The sequence below is a fragment of the Lepisma saccharinum genome, chromosome 13 (genome assembly GCF_977018435.1).
Source record: "Lepisma saccharinum chromosome 13, izLepSacc3.1, whole genome shotgun sequence".
Taxonomy (NCBI): domain Eukaryota; kingdom Metazoa; phylum Arthropoda; class Insecta; order Zygentoma; family Lepismatidae; genus Lepisma; species Lepisma saccharinum.
The window spans coordinates 45,878,130-45,900,179 of NC_139241.1; positions in this window are offsets into that span (position 1 = coordinate 45,878,130).

The window sequence follows — 22,050 nt, forward strand, 5'->3', positions numbered from 1 at the left end:
CCGAGTGTTGATTTACAACCTGTGATCGGATCCAAATTCAGTGTTTCCCCTAGTGTGTCTAGTGAATGTGTGGGTGCAAGTAAAACTGAAAGTCAGAAATAGTATGTGTAAAATGAGTAAAGGTATATGATGTTTGATCAGGTGATTGGTGTGAAATATTCCATACATAGCCAGAGTATAACGTATAGCTATTTTTTTCCTTTTAACAATCTTTGTGTGTAAGGTAGACCTAAAAACAGTAAAACAATGTATATATTTAACAATATTGTAAAAACAAGTGTTTACATATCCATAGTGATGCTTACCACCATTAGACTTGCTAGTATAAACATAAACAAACTACAAAACAAAACAAAACAAAGTGCATTGGGGGACTTTCTAATTCAGTCCGCTATAGATATTGCTCTCATTCAAGAAGTAGCAATAACTAATTATGAGTTACCCTCTAGTTATATTGTCTATAATAATCCCACATATTCAGCGCAAGGAACAGCTGTATTAGTTCGAGACAATATACCTGTATCAAATGTAGAATACCATCCGAGTGGTAGAATTACAACTGTACAAGTGGAAAACCTATGGATATGTAATCTGTATGCGCCTTCTGGTAGTAATCAAAGGCAGCAACGCAATGAATTTTTCGCAACTGAAGTTGCGACGGAACTTCAAGGTAATAAGCAACATATTATTTGTGGAGGCGATTTTTATTGTGTTTTGTTGCCAAAAGACCAGCGCCCTGGCTTTAATACATCCAATGCGCTGCAACAGTTGGTAACTGGGTTTCAATGGAAAGATGCATGGGACACTTTGCACCCAACAAGTGCAGGCTTCACATATGTAAAGGATGGGGGTGCTTCACGGTTAGATAGATTTTATGTTTCACAATCAATTATCCCTAATATCACTAATGTGAATATGGTGCCAACTTGCTTCTCAGATCATAGTGCAATTATAATGGCGGTAAATATGCAACTGCCAAATATACAATATGGTTATGGATATTGGAAAATGAATATATCTTTATTTGATGATCCACTTTATGCTGACAAATTCCAAGAGAAATGGAAGTATTGGGAACGATTAAGGGCGAAACAAATAAACATAATTAAGTGGTGGGATGAATATCTAAAGCCAGCTATCACACGATTTTGTAGACAATATAGTAGGGAACGGAACCAGGATTGGAATAATAAATACAATTTTTATTATAAAGTGTTGCGAGAGCTAACTGTTGAAGGGGTAAGAGGGGGAAAAGTGCAACAGAACATTAAACAAGTACAGGCAATATTGTTGCAATTACACGCGCAAAAAAGAAGTGGGTGCAAAATACGTCGTAAACTTTTACCTTTTGACCCTTTTGAAATGTCCAATATTAGTCATGTTCTACATGAACGTAATCGTGGAAAACGCCAAACGATTCATAAGATAATAGACGAAGATAATTCTGAACATAGTAATGTGACTGACATAAAGGAAATCTTTTACCGCGCTTATCACTCTAGATTTCAAGGAACAAGTTATGATCCAGCTCAGGAACAAATATTTTTACAACAAGTTCCGGAAATTTTTTCTGTTAATGACAACTTGCGGATTTAAAAGACATTTACAGCTGCTGAGGTGTACGAAGCGATTCTAGGAATGAAGAATAACTCATCGCCAGGAATAGATGGTATTCCCATAGAATTTTATAAAAGATTTTGGTCACTTGTAGGTAATATTGTGACAGACTGGATAAATGCAGTATTTAATCAACACTGCTTGGGAAGGACGAGCAACACAGGTGTCCTGGTTCCCAAAGTTCCTAAACCTACGATAGTAAAACACTATAGACCTATATCTTTATTGTGCACGGATTATAAAATTTTTGCACGATGTTTACTTCGTCGTCTTTTGCCCTATATGGAAAGAATGATCGGTGTCCATCAATACTGTTATGGTAATAATAGATCGATCTTTACTGTGTTACAGACAATTCGTGATGTCATAACTAGTTATAGACATACGACCATACAAGGTCACCATGATATAGTGGCATTGGATTTTCAAAATGCTTTTGATACTGTACAGCACGAATTTTTATATGCTGTATTTTTAAGGATGGGTTGTAGTCCAAAATTTGTAAATGCGATTAAGAGTTTATATACTGATGCCAAATCGTGTGTAAAAATCAATGGGTTCCTAACTAAGACATTTCCTATACAAAGGGGTGTCAGACAAGGTGATCCCATGTCAATGATAAGTTTTTGTGTAGCGTTAATGCCATTTTTAAAGGTACTTGAAATGCAATTGCAGGGGTTAAATATTCACTCAACAACGATAAAATTATTAGGTTATGCTGATGATGTCACTGTGTTTGTGAAATTGCCGACAGATATGGAAATACTTGAAAATGTGATAGAAAAATACAGCTCTGTAGCTGGCCTAAAGCTTAACTATAATAAAACTCATTGGATGCACTTAGATGCTACAAACCACTCGTATCAAAACGATAAAATTCAAAAAGTAAATGCACTGAAAATACTTGGAATAATTTTTACCCACTCTTTACAAGAAATGATTGGTCAAAATTATTCAACATGTATTGCTGGCCTGAAAAGTGTGCTTAAACAAAACAAACTTCGTGCCCTTAGCTTGGTTGCCAGGGTAGCCTTTGTAAATATTTATGCGAGTTCAAAGCTCTGGTTTGTGGCACGAGTGCTTCCGATGAGGAAATTGGATTTTGTACAGATAAGGAGTGCGATAAACTGGTTTCTTTGCGCACACCAAATGTTGCGGGTGAGTCACGAGAATGTGTGTCTCCGGTACGGTGCGGAGGACTTGGCCTGACTCAGGTGGAGTTAAAAAGCCAAGCTCTCCGCGTACAAGCAGAGATGTCAATGTTAGTAAACTTCCCAGACAGTTTAACAGGTGTGATACTTAAGCAGATTTTGGACACCATACCATTGCAGTCTCCGATCGCTATAGCAACGGTGCCACCGCATTATAAATATTTACAAGAATCAGTGTTAGAAATTTGTTATATACTACTTTCAGCGCAACCTCTTGAAATACCAAAAGTATCTCAATTATACAAGTCACGTTGTTTGGCAACATTGCCTAGCTGCAAGATAATGATTAAACAACCAACCCATCCCTGGCACACAATATGGAACAATGTTCAAGCACCACATTTATCGCCCTTGGTAAAATCTGCGTGGTACTGTGTGGTACAGGATATAGTGGTGACGGAAGAGAAATTACATAAATTAAAACTGTTACAAGACCCACTATGTGGTAGGTGTCAACAAAATGGTTCGATTTCACACTGGCTAAGTGAATGCATACGGACACGTGAAACATGGAAATATCTATGTGTGTTATCAGGAAAAATTTGTCGCACCCATCCCAATGCGTTTACTGTGCATAACATAATGTTACCTACGTTTTCGTATTTTCCATGTACTAAATTGCGTAGTGTACAATGGTTGGTTGGACATTATATATTGTTTGTCTGCATATATAAAGGTATAGATTTTCATGATCAATTTTTAATATATGTTAAACAGGAATATCATAAAGTGTCTCAAGATAAAAGAAAAATATTATTCGCACATTTTTTAAAGGTGCTGTGGAATGTGAAAAGAACTATTGTTATCCAAAACCTGTAAAATTACTGTATGAAAGAAAAATTGTAAATAAATAATAATTAATAATAAAAAAAGTGGTTAGCACATCGCGCTGCGACGCCAAGGGTCCCGGGTTCGAATCCCGGTCGGGCTTGGTTGTTTGTGAATGTCCATTCATCAATTTCATCATTTCATCACTCATCCCCATCTTAGCAAATTAGCCAAGAGGAACAAAACGCGAAGTAAAATAAACTAAATCAAATAAAAAAAATCAAAATAAATCCTTTTAGTAATTGTTCACCAATACCAAATCATTTTAGTAATTGATCACTAGTACCAAATCCTTCCAGAAATGGCTTAGCAGTACCAAAGCCTTTTTAGTAATTGTTCATCAGTACCAAATCCTTTTAGTAATTATTCACCAGTGCCAAATTATTTTAGTAATTGTTCAGCAGCAAAATCATTTTTTCTGATTGTTCACCGGTACCGAATCCTTTTGGTAATTGTTCACTAGTGCCAAATCCTTTCAGTAATTGCTCACCAGAAACCATGCAAAATTCGAACTATCTTTCTATTTTGCACCAACTTTGAGGTAAAAACTGAATTTTGTTATTACATAGCATGTATTTAATATTCTGATGTAATTGGTCGATTTGGTTTATATTACTTAGATTTTCTGCCACTTTTGGCTAATTGCGAAGATGGCCTTGATGATGTGATGCAATTGATGAAGCAACACTCACAAAGAATACCCAGGATAGAATTCGAACCCGGAACGCCTGGCGACGATGAGGCCTGCGCTAACCATTCCGCCACGGAGGTCGGCTTCTGATGTAATTCTTGAATATTTTAAAACAAAATTCTTGGTAAATTGATGCATACATTGGAGTAGAACACTAACACAATAATATTGATCAATATTTTGAACACCTTTAAATTATTACGATCTTCAAGTATCGCTATCGACCCAGTCCTAGTGATTACTGATTGTTATAGTAAATATCATCACATTGTTTTGAGGGGAGAGAAAATAATAGAGAGAGAGAAAGAGAGAGAGAGAGAGAGAGAGAGAGAGAGACGGATCAAATGAAACGAAATTTCTTACTTTTTAACACGGATTTTCGTTATTTTAAGGATATTTTTTCTATTTTTTTATGTGCCCTGGCATCCCTCTTGTTATAAAACATACCGGCTCAAAAGTTTACAGGAAACATCACTATACTGTGGTCTGCATGTTCATATTATCTTAAACCGCAGTAGACTGTGTGTGTGTTGCAAATTTGGCGTCCTCTAGCCTTCCAAAAAGGATATTTCCGGTGAAAGAATATCTTCAAAAGCAACAACAGCCCGAAAAAGACCCAAAGAACATTCTGCATCAAGTATATAATGAAAGTGGTACCAACCTGTGAATCAGTCCCCAATTTGCTGGCGAATTCGAACGAACTGAAAGTGTAGCGAATGCGTTACTGTGGTGACTAATTTTGTTTGTCTCACATGGGACACATAATTTCATAAATTCCTCGATTTCTTATGGAATTTACATTTGGAATGAGATTTTCGTTCGAGATTTACGACTGTTTCTTTTCATTAAGTATTTTTTATACAAGTTTTTATGCAAGTTTGTCGAAAAACAAATATTTCCGAGGTGCGGTGAGCTCTCTGGTGAGGAGTGCCAAATGGAAGTCTTATCTCATAAAGTTGTTGGTTGCTGTGATGAGCAACGGAACCTCATGATCCTTGGGTAGATTGAATTGAATTGACTTTATTGCTGATCATCCATATAACAACAAACAGTACAAATTAACATAATGAAAAATTGAAGATCCAAAAACCGCAAGAATAAATTATGAACGTAACTAAATGAATATTATTTTTAAAGCCATTTTTCATGTATTTACACATGAAAAGGAAGGTTTGGCTAGAACTTCTTAAACCAATCGTTATCAGTTTAAGAAAAGGGGTGGCGGGGGCGATTGCATTGAGACTTTTGTGCATCTAAAATTACGGTAGTGCGTCAGTCGTCTAAAACTATCAATAAATTGCCAATAAAGACGATTTTATAAGTTCACCCCATCTATAAGTGTAAATTTAAGTTAGGCTTGGTCATCACACTGCTTCGGTTATCTATGAAACAAAGGAACGACGACAAGTGTCTGCGTAAGTAAGATTCTGGCGTGATCGACCAATGAAATGCGACTGCATCTACAAGGCGTTTGCAGCAGCGCCCACTGCTTTCCATCACCCACTCGCTTTCTCCCCTTCTCTACCATTATGCGCGGTCGTGCTCCACAGATTCCCGAGACAGTGTACGTATGCAGCGAGCTTCTTGTCTACACACTGCGCTTCCCCACTAAGCAGCAGGGAAGTTGAAGAGTCTATTGCATTGAGAGGTAAAATAAATACTGAGAAGGTGCCCTCCTTTACATGGAACTACCCCCCTGTTTCCTCTGCAACGCTTCACTGTTGGTCACGAATCAGAGGACAAGATGTTTCCCACTGCCAGAATGCAACCGACGAAGCATCCTGCCTCGCTCACTCACTTCCTAGAACGCTCCAGAACCGTTGCTCGCTCTGAAGCCTACACGTGCATAGGAGAACACCCTCAAGATGGGTTGAGGGGCCTGATTTCATTGGTCACTTATGGAGACGTGTAACCCAATCATCGTCAGAGGCTTTCATGGTTAGCCGTGAAATTGTCCTTGCCCACCCTTATGGAATAATACTCGGTCCACGTCACGTTCCATTATTTAATGTTGTTTGGGAACGAACCTGACGGACTGGGTTTATATTTTCACTCCTTGCATTATAGTAAATTCCATATTTTACAATTATATTAATGCTTTGAACGAAAATAATACCCAGAAAAATATCAAACACACGTGCACACCACTCTTCTCACACACATGCAAGTGAAAACAAACACACGAAGCTAAGTTTGAACTTCCAAGTGAATGTCCAAATAACAGTAAATGGAGAAAAACGATGTGCGAAACATGGGATTTTTCACAGAAAGAATGCGTCTATTTTTGACATACTTGGTTTCTATTAATAGACAATGAAACAATTATGAGAGAAATTAAGATGCATTTTTGTCGTCAGGTGTTGAGGAAGGAAACAGACTGACTGGAAAAAATAAAACACGTTGTTATGGATAGAGTGTTGGTTAGTGTACAGAGATTTGATCAGTTAGGTCAAGGTTCGATCCCCACCAAAGACATTTCTTTTATTCTTTTCAATTAGTGAAGAAGTATGTAATATTGTTTTCTAGGCATTTTGACGAAAGGATACACATAAAATTTGTTCGTTTAATCTGTATTTTCATTCTTCTAAGTTCTCTATCACAAGGGGATATAGAGATTCTCTATCTAGGAGATGGATATCTTCTCAATGGTTCAGTAGCTACGATTCTCCAGTCCCTTCCACTTTCAGTGCTAATACTGCAGTAGCTACAGCCTGTCAACACACAACTAGTACTTTCACGTTCCCCGTAAAATGATTACCTTTCCACGTTTCAAAATCATGAGTGCTGTCTAAAGCAATACTTTGATACTTGCGTTTGCATGTTCGAATCTAAAGTAATACGAATATTTTTCTCCAGCAAATGACATTGAAACCATTAATAACTGTTTGCAATGTGATATTGATATCATATATGGAAAGAATAAAAATGGAGAATTTCGCTTAAAACAACTTATAAATATATTAAATTATGTGGATAACTGATGTGAAACGTACGATGCACGATCAGAGAGTCTGAATGTAGCATTGAAAACTGTAGAGAACAATGACTGACTAATAAACAGTGAAAGGTTTTTCTATGCTCCAATGGGATTTTATTTATAACTATAAATAAACAAGGGGGAAGGACACAGGTTGGTATGATGAACTAAATTGTAATCTAAAAGCTTTAATTGAAGAAACAAAACACGTTCACGGTCAAAGATAGGGTATTCAATTTCAGGCACATTACAGTAACTGAAAGATTATTTTCAAAATTAATAATATTTGGATAACCGGCAAATCCAAACTTGATGTTCACTACGTAATGCACTTGATAATCACAGAAACATAATTTTCCTTGAGCATGCCCTTTATTTTGTGTGTTGATTTTTGAAATAATACGTTGAAACGAACAGTAGTATGTTTTAGAGTGTGTTTAGAATTTCTTGTGTACTGCATGGGAATTTTTAGTTTTGAGTATCCTAATCAATTAACAATTATTCAGTGTAATTTTAAAAAAGGAAAGCCTTTGTTGCTTCGCAGCTGTTCATGCCAGAAATTCAATTGCAAGACAAGTTACCAAATTAGTAATAGTTCTCTTACATATTTGTGGTATGTGGTCGTCTGCCTTATACCGGATGAGGAAGGAAGCAGATATAAGTGGTAGAAAATTACTGTTCTTTTTTAGCCTGTCCTGCTCTTGTCAGAAAACCTGATCAGCATACTGAATCAAGCCATGACATGAGATACGACTTCAATAATAAGATCCGTTTCTGTGTTCAAATAACTCCCAAAAAAGGCAATAAAATTGTCAGTGTGAGGAGACACTTTATTATACTCTACAATATATTTATACATTATACTCTGTCTGTATGCCTAGTGCGGTTTGTCTGTCCCAAAGCTGAAGACAAACCTCAGTCTGTTGTAACGAGTGGCATGTTTTGTTCCAGCTTACAAATCACGTAAAATACCTTCGTTCACTTCAGTCTGCTGGTTCTGCAGGCACAAGGTCATGTCGACTGATAGGCAGATACCACGTGACTCCGGGGCCAACTGTCAGAACTGCAGAGAAACCACGGTAACTTTTGCGAGGTTCCTTCAAGTCCTTGACAGAGCGTGTGCTCCGTAATTATGTGCAGAAAACCCTTGTTTTCTGTGTATAAAATTTACGTAAGTTTGGATTGTGTGCTCAAATGTTGCAGTTAACATATCTCCGTGACACACAACAACAATTACAAGCGCTTCAAAGATTAGAAACTTAGCAAGCGTTACTCAAAAGAGGATTATATTGTCCGACTGACAGAAAACCAGGTGGTGGGGTAGTAGCGTGTTAGTTTGACACGCAGGAGATACTGGGTTCGATTCCCGTTTGATTGCCTCCAATTTTTTTCTTATCTCGAGCGACTATATATTTCAATTTATTTATTGCGAACATTCTTATTTTATTAGCTGTGCGAATTGTTGAATTTTGAATTGAATTTTGTTTTCCAAACGATTACGATAATTTCTTGTGAATAGTATATTATATGTATTTCTGGATCATTTTCTCGAAAGAAATGTATACTTTTCGCCAGGCATAACATTTTATTGAGTATGTTTGTAAAATGATGAGAAATGTGAAAAACTATTGTAAAAAATAATTTTCACAAATAAAACTTAAAACGGTAAAGTAAAGATTTCCACCCAAAAATAAAGTAAAAATGTATTTAACCTTTACTCCAATAAATTACTAAATAAAATGCAATAATTTGTTGCTCGAGATATTTTTCAAAAAAATAGGGCAATAGAAAGGGGATTGAACCCAAAGCCTTCTTTACGTGAAACTTATCCACTACCACAGGGCCACTTGATCACTCTAAAATCATGTAATAGCTTCGCCTCATCAAGGCACTTGGAACTCATAGAAACCTTCAAGCGCTTTTCCTCGATTTTTTCTTCTTTTTAAGTTCACTTTATGCACAGTAAGAAAACTGGATCTATAGATTAAAGTGGGATTCGAACCACTTGCGCCTATGCCGCGTATCAAACTTTTCCTCGGGAATTGTTGGTTAGCGTACAATATTACCAATACTAGGTTCGGGCATGGATATGTTAATTTGTCCCAATGAGAATACAGAGAATATGGAGGAAATAGACATGTGTGACAACTGAGAAAAAGGTAAAAAACGGGTGATACTATTAATTTTGAAAATAGACTTTCAGTTAGTGTAATGTGCCTGAAATTGAATGCCCTATCTTTGACCGTGAACGTGTTTTGTTTCTTCAATTAAAGCTTTTAGATTATAATTTAGTTCATCATACCAACCTGTGTCCTTCCCCCTTGTTTATTTATAGTTATAAATAAAATCCGATTGGAGCATAGAAAACTTTTCACTGTTCATTAGTCAGTCATTGTTCTCTACAGTTTTCAATGCTACATTCAGACTCTCTGATCGTGCATCGTACGTTTAACATAAGTTATCCACATAATTTAATATATTTATAAGTTGTTTTAAGCGAAATTCTCCATTTTTATTCTTTCCATATATGATATCAATATCACATTGCAAACAGTTATTAATGGTTTCAATGTCATTTGCTGGGGAAAAATATTCGTATTACTTTAGATTCGAACATGCAAACGCAAGTATCAAAGTATTGCTTTAGACAGCACTCATGATTTTGAAACGTGGAAAGGTAATCATTTTACGGGGAACGTGAAAGTACTAGTTGTGTGTTGACAGGCTGTAGCTACTGCAGTATTAGCACTGACAACTAGAAAGTGTCCTCAATGCTCACGTGGCTGCACGTTTTTCGCTAATAAATAACTGCGTTTTTTCAACACACAGTACATCGTCGCTTCGGATCGTCAAATTTTCATCTTTGCTGCTTTCAGATTACCAACATACGAAGTGGCATGCAATTCAAAAGGTTTTGCAGAAACCTCGGTTTTATAAATAAGGTTGGATGAAATTAGAAAAAAAAACTTTCCTTCCGTTGGGCTCGAACTCGGGTTGCGCGCATGCTAATCCAACACGATAACCAACACTCCAAACGAGACAACACCAAACTTCTTCGCAAGTAGTCGATTCAAAGGCAAGTTTATTTTCAGATTGCTAATTTAAAGTGGATTTTTTTTTAGAAAAAGATGATAAACAGACAGGAATAATCACCCTCGCAAAAAACCAGTATTCAAGTCTGGTACCTTCGACGCGAGGTGTGTTTCTTGTTCTAACTATATCTGTGTGTTTTCGTTACATTCATGGTATTTCGTGAGTTGATATGAATAAAGTAAATAAATAAGACAAGTGGGTGGAAGGGACTGGAGAATCATAGCTACAAAACCATTGAGATATCCATCGCCTGGATAGAGAATCTCTATATCCCCTTGTGATAGAGAACTTAGAAGAATGAAAATACAGATTAAACGAACAAATTTGATGTGTATCTGATACGGTCCAGGTATTATGATATGCCTACAAGGTATGGTCTTCACGGCCAGAAGAAGATAAATAATAAGCAGATGTATTCTGTGTAATTCTTTCTATATCATGGTTTCAATGTACTTGAATGTTTCGAACATAATGTCCAGTTTCTATTAAATATGTTAATTGTTCACCGTCTGGTTTTTAGCTTGTGCCACGTTATCATGTCCTTCACTTCGAACCTATCAATTTGGCGCTGTGGACAGTGAATAGAGAATTTGAAGGATTCCAATCATATCGTCAGGATGAATTTATGACTTTATCGGCACGGGATTATGACTAGTAAGATTTCATGTAGCGAATCAACAAGACGGTGTTTTACAGGTAACATTCAGTTTGCTAATTTTGTTCACGCTTAAGCAAAAGCAAGTTTCAGTTACGCATCGTAACTTTTATATTTTCCAGTTATTTCTATCAGTCAATGTAAAGTGAAGTTTCAACAACATGGCTCTCAACATTACATTCAGCGAATTTGTTGAAGAAAATGAAGATATCGAAAATTATTTCATGCGTTTTGATCAACTCTGTCTCGCTCAGAATGTGGCAAATGAAAGAAAGGCAGCAGTTTTATTAGCCGTCATTGGTCCAAAGGCTTTCAAAGTACTTCGCAATATTTCGGCTCCTGAAATGCCATATAATCTATCATATGCTGTCATTCACGACAAAATGATTAAACACTTCAGGCCCAAAACCAAACAAGTTTACAGAAAGGTCCAAGTTTCGAAAATGTATTCAGTCTCAAGGAGAATCAGTTACTCAATTCGTAGTGAGAATCAAACAACAAGCAGCCAAATGTGCGTATGAACAGTATTTAGATGAGGCACTTGTTGAACAATAGTAGTGGAAACGTATTGTTTCTAAGTAATCTTTGTAGGTATGCCTAGTATTTAACCTCAGTTGTGACATATTTTGATGATTTTTTTATGTATTTTATTGCGTTCGACGATGTTCTAGCCCTATTTTTTGCTCAATCTCATTTTTGGAGCCTCATCTTTGTAGGTATGCCATGATCTTACGTGATATAACTTAACCTATTCACTTTTTTACAGCCTTTTACTGGTTAAAATGACCTACAAAGTGTAAAAATGGTTGTTTCTGTTATCCTTGTAGGTGGGCCCTCAGCGTAAACGGCTACGATGTATTTTTTGTTCATTTTATAGCATTTGACGATGTTCTAGCCCTATTTTTTGCTCAATCTTATATTTTGTAGGTGGGGGCCTCAACGTAAACGCCTACGATGTATTTGGAGGCCTTATTTTTTTTGTAGGTCGGGGCCCTCAGCGAAAACGGCTACGGTGTATTTTTTTATTATGTGTGAGCCCCCCCTTTTCACGACGTATGTCGTGGAGTTGGTTCAATGCCCCCTACTACTTTTGGAGGGGCCACAGTGGCCGGCTCGCAGTGTCGCCAACTTACTCCACAAAAATTTCACCATATGATATTTCACAGGCGAAGCTAACCCACAAATAGAAGTTGGCACAGTAGGGGGCTCGCAGTTATAGAACTCGTCGAGCAATAGCAGATAAAGCAAGAATCGTTTTCCTACAGCCCATAGTTTAAGAATTACAAAACATCTTAGAAATTACATCTTTAAATTTTAATCTAAAATAACTCGGAACCAGCAAGGACTAATCATCATCTGTCTAATAGGTTGTAGAGTACTTCTAATTTTTTATCGAATGCTATTAAAATTTTCGAATTAGAGTCAAACTAAGCCAGCAAATCAAGTTTCTTAAAAAATAAAGAAATGTATATATTTCCGAAACTTGAGGGGATGGAATTCATTTTGTTTGCTAGTCGAGAAGTTTTCGTCAAACTCTATCCAACAAACCTATAATTATCATCCTACCTTAATTAGGAGTCAAGAAAATTAATGTCTTAGAAAACGTCTTAAGATATTTGTCTTAAGAAAATTTTCTTGGCAGACCGGAAGTAACATTTTGACAGACCGGAAGTAACATCTTGACAGACCGGAAGTCGACTTTCTTAAAGATTAAGATATTTGTCTTAAGACATTTTTATAAGACGTTGAGTATCTCGACTCCTATGGGAGCTAGAACCATGTAACTTTGGTCTATGTATATACTAGTGCTTTTCCAACATGTTCTCCCACCTTAGAACCTTCACAGATAAAAAAAGTAAAGTTTCCCTTGTGCACATGTATAAAATGTAAACTCCAACCCACCAACATTCCCATTATCATACTGATTTTTTACCTTCCCAAAGCTCTTTTAGCACTCCATTCACACACCTCCACTGTAGACCTCATGGTAAGTGAATTGGGCAATACAATTCAGCCAGTTATTTCATTTGCAATAACAGAGCCATCTATGTGCAAATGTTGGAACTCGATGAATGCTTGAGGGGGACAAGTCATTTTTTTCCAGTACGTCAACATTTTTAACTCTTTTTGCCAGTGAATGGGTTAGGTGACTTGCAACGACGAAGGCCTTCTAGCAATACGAACTTAGCTTATGCCGGCGTAATTCGCTAAAATATCTTTAAATTTGCATATTTCTCGTACCGCCGTATCTTGTTCTATTAGACCTCTGAGTCATTCCACGCCAAATCAACACAGATATGTGCAATTTCCAACCTGACCATCTCCGATTTTCATGAAATTTGGGGAGTTGAAACTATGCATGGAACTTAGTAACTATGAAAATTTTTAGTCTCGTGCGTCTTGTAATTGTTAAATTATTCAAGGTCAAAGTTAGCAGAAATTGCCCGTTTTGAGCCCGCTTAGCTATACTAAATGTGCTGTAACTCCGCCCCTATTTCACCTACGAAGCTCAAATAAAGCTTATTGTACAGGGAATTGAACAAGCTTTCTAGTGATATATAACAAGTCCACCTTTGGATAAAAATATAATTTTGTCACGTGACCTTGACTTTTGACCTTGAATATCTCAAAACATGTCATCACCAAAAATCGTGAAAAAAAATATATTTGGTCCCTCATGCCATACTCTAAAATATATCAAAAAATCATTCTGGGACTGCCATGGGATCAGTAGATACAAAATAATATGTTTAACTATGTGACTGATAAAAGCCTCATTACATGAACTATGACGAGTCAAAAGTCCTTTAACACCCCCTACAAAATGTAAAGGAGTTATCCTGGTCATGAAAGAAATATGTTAGGCACAGGGAGATCTCTAGCTGTGTGTGTCAAACGCAGGTCGGACATATTGTTGACAGCCATATTGAATTCAACGCAAACATTTCAAAGGAAAGTGGGTGATGTGAAATATCAAATCAAGTTAGAATTCCACGAGAAATGAAGATTTTGATTGGCTAATAATTTATACATGGTGTTTTCTGATTGGTTTAAGTAAGCAAGATTTCTATTGGCTCTATAAATCTATATAAGTCAGAGCACAGTGCTGATTTCTCACCTTTCCTGGATCGGCAGAGGAACCCACATCGCGGGGGATAGAACCCGAACGGGCTCCACCAAAGTATAGGAGACTAGAAGCATATAATTTGGTGGAAAAAAAACAAGTAAGGTCATAGAGTTTTTCATAGAGAATAGTATTATCAGGTTGAATTTTAAGTTGGTGATATCCCATTAAATTTTATATAATCACTGCTGCAAAGGTACACCGACCTCGCGTCAATAGACATCTTCGACAACTTGGCACTGAGTGTAGGCAAGCTCCAAAACAAACTTGTGAAGCTGCAGCAAACGCAAACTTCTGACGTGGAACAGCTGAAGCGACACTTCCAGGACCAAACTAGCACCATCCAGACTGAACTGCAAAACATTATCCAGAGTATAAAAACTCAAGATGACTACGATCGCGTGAATGCAAGTATTGCCAAATTTGCACGAACAATTTCAATCGTTCGAAATTCCTACGTTGGAAAGCATCAAGGCTGAGCTTCAAACGGACGCTTTGCATGCAGCCATCAACGAAGTTAAAACTAAACTCCAAACGCTACAGGACTTCATCGACAATCTACATTCGTCCAGCGAGCTGAACGCCATTGCAAGTAGCGTGGCCAACATCAAACTCCAACTTGAGACCTACAAGGATTTCGGGAAGCTGCAAGGCACCATAGCCCATATTGAGGATGCTCTCGCCATCACCAAAAATGATCTGGCAAACGTACACGAAGCACTGGAATCCAAAGTGCCTGGCATCAGGGATACTCTGGCCAGCATCCAACAGCAGATCACCAAGTTGGAAAATCTAAACACGGAATCAGAGTTGTCGCATTTTCATCACTTGATCGACGACATACAGACTAAGTTGGAACCTTTGCAACAATCCACCCCCACCCAGGACGACATAACACAATTACAAGAAGGTATACGCGCTGCTGCTGCTGCCTCAGAGTTGGACGCTATGAAAAAAGCTTTGGAGTCGCTCCAAAACACGGTGGCCACCCTGCCTACCTCGCAGGAATTGAAAAGCGTGAAGAGGGCTCTCAACCGAATACTCAAATCCGAAGACATCAAAAACATCCAAACCGAAATTGAATTGCTTCGAGAGTCTGTTGCAACCTTGCCAACCAACCAGTACATCAGCGAGCTACATGGCTTGTTTGCAGAAATTAGAACCCAGGTCCACGACCTCGCAACCCAGAGCTCCAAGTTGACACTCGTGGAAAGTTTACAGCAGATTATCGCCAATGTGAAAGAGCAAATTGCAGCATGGAGGCGAGCAAGGAATCGGCCATAGCCAATTTCAGCACCCAACTACATGACTTAAACAAAACATTCAAAAGGCTTATTGTCGATGTCAAGATCAAGCCTGACTATTATACTGTTGTTCATGCTATCGAGGAACACCTGGAATCAATAAACGGTAGATTGGAAGATGTGGAGAGCAAGGGTCCAACCAACGTGAACACCCTGAACGCCAGCATCGATAATCTCAAGTCCACTGTTGTCATCGAACTGTACAGGATTCCAAACAGGGAATTTTCCTCACTCTTCCATCCGGGTGCCAAACTCTACATGCTGACTCCTGCCAAAGCCTATCACCAGTTTTTCATCGCTGGCACACTTCAGTTCGTCAAGGTTTCATACTGGTCTTTGCCTCACGCAACCCACTACCCAACCATGACCGTGACGAACATCAGTGACGAGCCTAAAATAAGAGGAGTGGAGTTGGTCGATTTCACCCACCCCCGAAACTCGCGAGACTGTCTATGCCGAAGATGCCACTCAAATTATCGACATAGAAATAGGTGACAAGTTGTACATAGAAAACCCGGCATTGTCTGCAGCCAGAAATCCCATCCAAGCTATATTTTTATTTTCGGGCAATGTCTAGGCAGGCTATTGTGAACGAGCTGCACAAACCTGCACGGCGAAACTACAAACGATTGACGGTAGTAACCAAAAACATAGACGACCTGTGGCAAGCTGACCTTGTGGAAATGAGCAGTGGCAACTTAAATTTATATAAAATCAACAAGGCATACAAGTATCTTCTCACCGTTATAGACACATTTTCAAAATTTGCGTGGGCTTTACCCCTCAAGGCAAAAACAGGAACCTGTGTAGTGGAAGCATTCAAAACTATTTTCGATGAAAGTGGCAGGCGACCTCGATTTCTTCAAACGGACAACGGAAAAGAATTCTACAACTCAGTCTTTCGGCAATTTATTCAAAAACAAAATATTCAACATTACTCGACCTTTAAGCCACATCAAAGCCAGCGTATTGGAACGTTTCAACCGAACTCTCAAAACACGCATGTGGAAACAATTCACGCTTCAGGGGAATTACAAGTGGCACGACATGCTTCCGGAACTTGTTAACAGCTATAATCACAGTTTGCATCGCACGATAAACATGAAACGAGCTGACGTCAACAAATCTGACGAGCAGCGTTTAATTTTTACGGTTTATTGTCCAAAATACAAATTTACAAGCAAGAAACCGAAATACAAAATGGAGATCAGGTAAGAATCAGTAAATTTAAGCGTGCGTTTGAAAAGGTTTTACTAAAAATTAGAGTACGGAACTTTTCACCGTAGTTCGAGTCTTACTTGGAAACCGTCACACGTATATAATAAAAGATAATCGCGACGAAATTCTGAAAGGAAGATTTTACGAAGAGGAACTTTCTAAAACAAAATACCCCGACACATATCTTATTGAAAAAGTATTACGTAGAAAAGGTGACAAACTGTTGGTGAAATGGCTGGGACTCGAGTAAAAAAGTTGGATAGACGCAAATGAGGTGATTGTGTAACGGGTGCTTTGGATGTAGTACGGCGACTGCCAGATTTTCCATCGGAACGTCAGGATAGGAAAAATGGCGAGCTTCTACCCGACAACATTCGCTGCCTCATTGTTGAACCTTCTGGATGTGAAAAAGCAACGTTACTTATTGATAATTTTCTTCTTGCACCCAACTGGTTAAACTGGAAGAACAGGCATCTGTTTGTTTTCTCCAAAAGTTTTTCCAAATTTTGCTCTTCATGCTGGAACCAAGATGATTTTGGATTTGTCACAATAGACATGACGTGGAAACCCAATAACAGAAAATACAGAATAAAAATTAATAATTTTCTAAACGTTGCAACGTTACAAGAAACGTCTTGACCTATTATAAATAACTACATACAAAACAAAAATGAAATGCAAACTTGCAGACGACAACCTAAAGCTGCGTAGCTACCTGGCAAAACGGTTTAAGGGTTGGAAATCCGAGAATCGTGGAATTTACGAATAGAAAAAGCGTCAGGACCAATCTATCATCGATGCCATCAGTGGACTTGGTAAAGAAAATCAAAGATGTTACCGAGTAAAACAAAGAGTTAATCAACGAGCTTGTGCCACTTACTGTTCGAAATTATACCATTCCCACACCGATATCCAGCATTCACACTACTTCGTTCGAACTTGCTCCGACTCCGAGACGTCAGGCCCTAGGCAGTACCTCTTCGGACAAGCTAGTCAAGCTGGGTCCGTTGGCGAGGGATTACCTAAGCACTGGGAAATTCGAAAAAGACGAGGTATTCGGATTGTACCCGACCATGGAACATAACGAGGGTGTGGTTTGGAAGATTGGAAAGTCAAAAGTCACGTTCGAGGGCGACGACGTTAAAGTTAATTTGGGCGAGAAGAACAGTTGGACCAGGTATCCTGGCACGGTGGGACTGTGGGAACTTATCACTAAGAAGCAACCTAAAGATTATACAGACGAGGATTACCAAAGTTACACAGAAATTTTGATCATGACGGACACACTACCAAAACAACGATGCAACACAGAATCGCGTGAAATCTAGCAGTGGAGAAAAGTACAGGAACCTCATCAAGCCAATATGGACCCAGCTCAAGATTGGCAGCGGTGTCAAACTCTACAACACCTTGCCCAAGGAGTTTGTGTGGGTAGACGACGTAAGAAAGCTTGTAGATCGATTGCTGGTTATCGCAGGCGAAGAAAATGCAGGCAATCGCAACTTCCACAACGAGAAGGTGGGCATCATGGACATGATTAGCACGAAGCTTGCCAACTTCATTGTCAACGACAACAACGGTATAGGTTACCTTATCAAAATCATCAACACCCTGCCTCCCAAATTCTGGAATGTAGCCGAGGGTCGAGGTTTGGTGAACGATATTATCAACAAGCTACCCTTCGAGATGCACCTGCCAGGTTACCAGTACTGCGGTCCGGGTAAGAAACTCGAACAGCGACTGGAAAGAGGGGACAAGGAAATGAACCCACTGGACGCAGCATGCAAGGACCACGACATTGCCTACAATACTCACACCGATCTTGACGCACGTCATGATGCTGACAGAAAGTTGGAGCATGCGGCTTTCGGGAGAATCGTAAGCAGAGATGCCTCGCTAGGTGAACGGGTTGCCGCATTGGGTACGACCATCGCCATGAACACAAAAGAAAACTTAGGCTGGGGATTGTAACTAAATATACTCCTTGTGAAAAAAAACAACAACTTGTATAACCAACCTTTCATCACTTCATTGCATTAGGCAAAGCAGACATTTTTTCTTACCCTTCCACCATATATAAATAACATACTATCACCATGAAGCCCAGAGGTGTCGTTTACCAAATACCCTACGCAAACCTCAAGTCTCTCGGAACATTAGATGGAATGCTCACCAAAAAGCAACGCGAGGAGAAACATTCCTGCTTGGCAAAAGGTCATGGAATGATATTGCTGCTCAGCATTCCTAAGTTGAGGAGGTTACAAGGTTCGCGGAAGCAGCAGAAGACTGGAGGTTTCATATTCAGCATCCCGGTTATCTTGGCAGCTTTGGGTGCTGTAGGCAGCTTGGCAGGAGGTAGTGCCGCCATTGCCAAGACCGTCATCGATGCAAAAAAGAACAAGGCCGAGCTGGAAGAGCAGAAACGCCACAACCTGTCTATGGAGAAGAAGGAGAAAGGTGTGACCTGGAAGCGAAAGAACAACCTCGAAGCTTTGAAAAAGTTTTAAAAAAAGAAGAGCCCCTGTCCGACTTCGATATTGAATCTTTGATCGAATCGTTGGGGATCAAGCACTTCAGGAGCGTTTTCATGTCCGATTCTCTACCCTCCGTTGTGAAAAAAAAGAGTGTGGTGTGGTTAACCTAGACAGTTACGAAAATCCAGGTACACATTGGATATGCTACCTCAAAGCCAACAACAACAAAGCATTTGTTTTCGATTCCTTCGGAGGTACACCACCTGCTGGGTTGGTAAAGTATCTCAGTGTTGTCAACCTCTACTACAATGACGAACGCATCCAGGGTTTCAGCGATGTGAACTGTGGCCATCTCTGCGTTTCCAAGCTTGTCTTCCTCTCGCAATTAAATAACCCAACAATCGAGGATTTCCAGAAAGCATTGTGGCACCTGAAGCACTATGGGAGTATTCCATCTCACAAGCGAGACTTCGCTTCTGAAACTAGCATTGCATGACGATATCATCTATCCTAAATCTATTGCTCTTCGTGCATTCTACAGCATGTACCTGATACCTAATGTGACGGTACACAACAATACCATCAAAATTGGCAGCGAAAAAATCAGCATCACCCCTGGCCAGAACAATCTGTCTACCTTGCAGGCTCAATTGCCAAGAAGTTTACTGCTGTCGCAAAATTCTGTAACTCACAGGGTGGAACTGGTATCTGCCACGGAAACCGTAGATCTGGGTACCATCGGAGAGCTTTTGGGATTCGAGAACAACACAAAGCTCGAACCTGGCATCAAGCAAATCGGTGCTAACATTCCTAAATTTCTAGCCATTGAGACTCTGAACATACATTGCAATGTGGCAGAAGGTATGATCACCAAATCCTCGGACGGCATCCCAGGGAGTCACAAGCAGACAGGTATTATCGCTACGTTCAAACCAAACTCTGAGTTCTTGGTGCCAATTATCTACACACCCTCCCCACCGATATATTTTCTTGTATCTCGTAATCGCATTGAGTGCAGACGGTTCAGCACTTCCCAACACACTACCCGATCCTGCCAAGTGCATCATCCAGTCCATGGAGCTGCGCATGCCCGTAGTGGAATACGAAACTAACTACGCTCTCAAGTACAAAGCAGACATTTTGAAGAATCCCCAAGTACCCATCCAATTTTACGATTACCAGTGCGTGCAGAAACCTGCCTCCGGCAACCATTTTGAATTTGACGTGACCACACAGTTTAACAGCATCCGGTACGATATGCCAGACTTTGTGGTCGTGCTCTTCCAGACAGGGGAGGACAACAACCAAGAAAAAGATTCGAGTCAGTTCGACAACTGCAAGATCAAGAACATCTACCTCAAAAATGGCAGGAACGAGATATTCCCGCGTGAGAACTACAACCTGAACATTGCATACAACGACTACCTGAAACTGTACGAGGCATACACAGCTTACAAGAGAGTGACCTCCGGCAATGTGGACGTGTACTACAACCCCAATGAGTTCATAGCTCGCAGACCCATGCGTAGACGCTCAACACTTGATATAGAACAATGCGAGAGAAAAAGAGAGAGAATCAGAGGGAGAAAGGAAAAATAGATGGATAGAGAGAGGGACAGACAAAGAACGATAGACAAACAGAGAACGAAGAGTAGAGGGAGAAAGGAGAGATGCAGGAAGAGAAAGGACAGTAGAGAAACGGATAATTAGAGGGAGCAAGAGAAAGAGGGAGAGGAAGATATAGATAAGCAGAGGGAGAAGGGAGACGATAAGAGGCAAAGAACGATAGAGAAAGATAATGAAAAGCAGAGGGAGAAAGGAAAGATACAAAAAGAGAGAGGACGGTAGAGAAATGGATAATCAAAGGGAGCAAGAGAAAGATAAGAGAAAGAGAGAGAAGATATAGATAAGCAGAGGGAGAAGGGAAAAGATTAGAGACAAAGAACGATAGAGGAACCAAATGAAAAGCTGAGGGCATAGGAAAATACAGGAAGAGAAAGGACGGTAGAGAAACGGATAATCAGAGAGAGAAAGAAAAATATAGGTAGAGAAAAAGATAAGAGAAACAGAATGAAAATCTGACGGAGAAAGGAAAGATACATGAAGAAAAAGGACGGTAGAGAGACGGATAATCAGAGGGAGAAATAAAAAGATAAGAGAAAGAGAAGATATAGATAAGCAGAGGGAGAAGAGAAAAGATGTGACAAAGATAGAGAAACCGAGTGAAAAGCTGAGGGAAAAGGAAGGATACAGGAAGAGAAAGAACAGTAGAGAAACGGATAATCAGAGGGAGATAGAAGATAGGTAGAGAATAATATAAGAGAAAGAGAGAGGAAAATCTATATAAGCAGAGGGAGAAGGGAAAAGATATGAGACAAAGAACGATAGAGAAAGATAATGAAAAGCAGAGGGAGAAAGGAAAGATACAAAAAGAGAGAGGACGGTAGAGAAATGGATAATCAAAGGGAGCAAGAGAAAGATAAGAGAAAGAGAGAGAAGATATAGATAAGCAGAGGGAGAAGGGAAAAGATTAGAGACAAAGAACGATAGAGGAACCAAATGAAAAGCTGAGGGCATAGGAAAATACAGGAAGAGAAAGGACGGTAGAGAAACGGATAATCAGAGATAGAAAGAAAAATATAGGTAGAGAAAAAGATAAGAGAAACAGAATGAAAATCTGACGGAGAAAGGAAAGATACATGAAGAAAAAGGACGGTAGAGAGACGGATAATCAGAGGGAGAAAGAAAAAGATAAGAGAATGTGAAGATATAGATAAGCAGAGGGAGAAGAGAAAAGATGTGACAAAGATAGAGAAACCGAGTGAAAAGCTGAGGGAAAAGGAAGGATACAGGAAGAG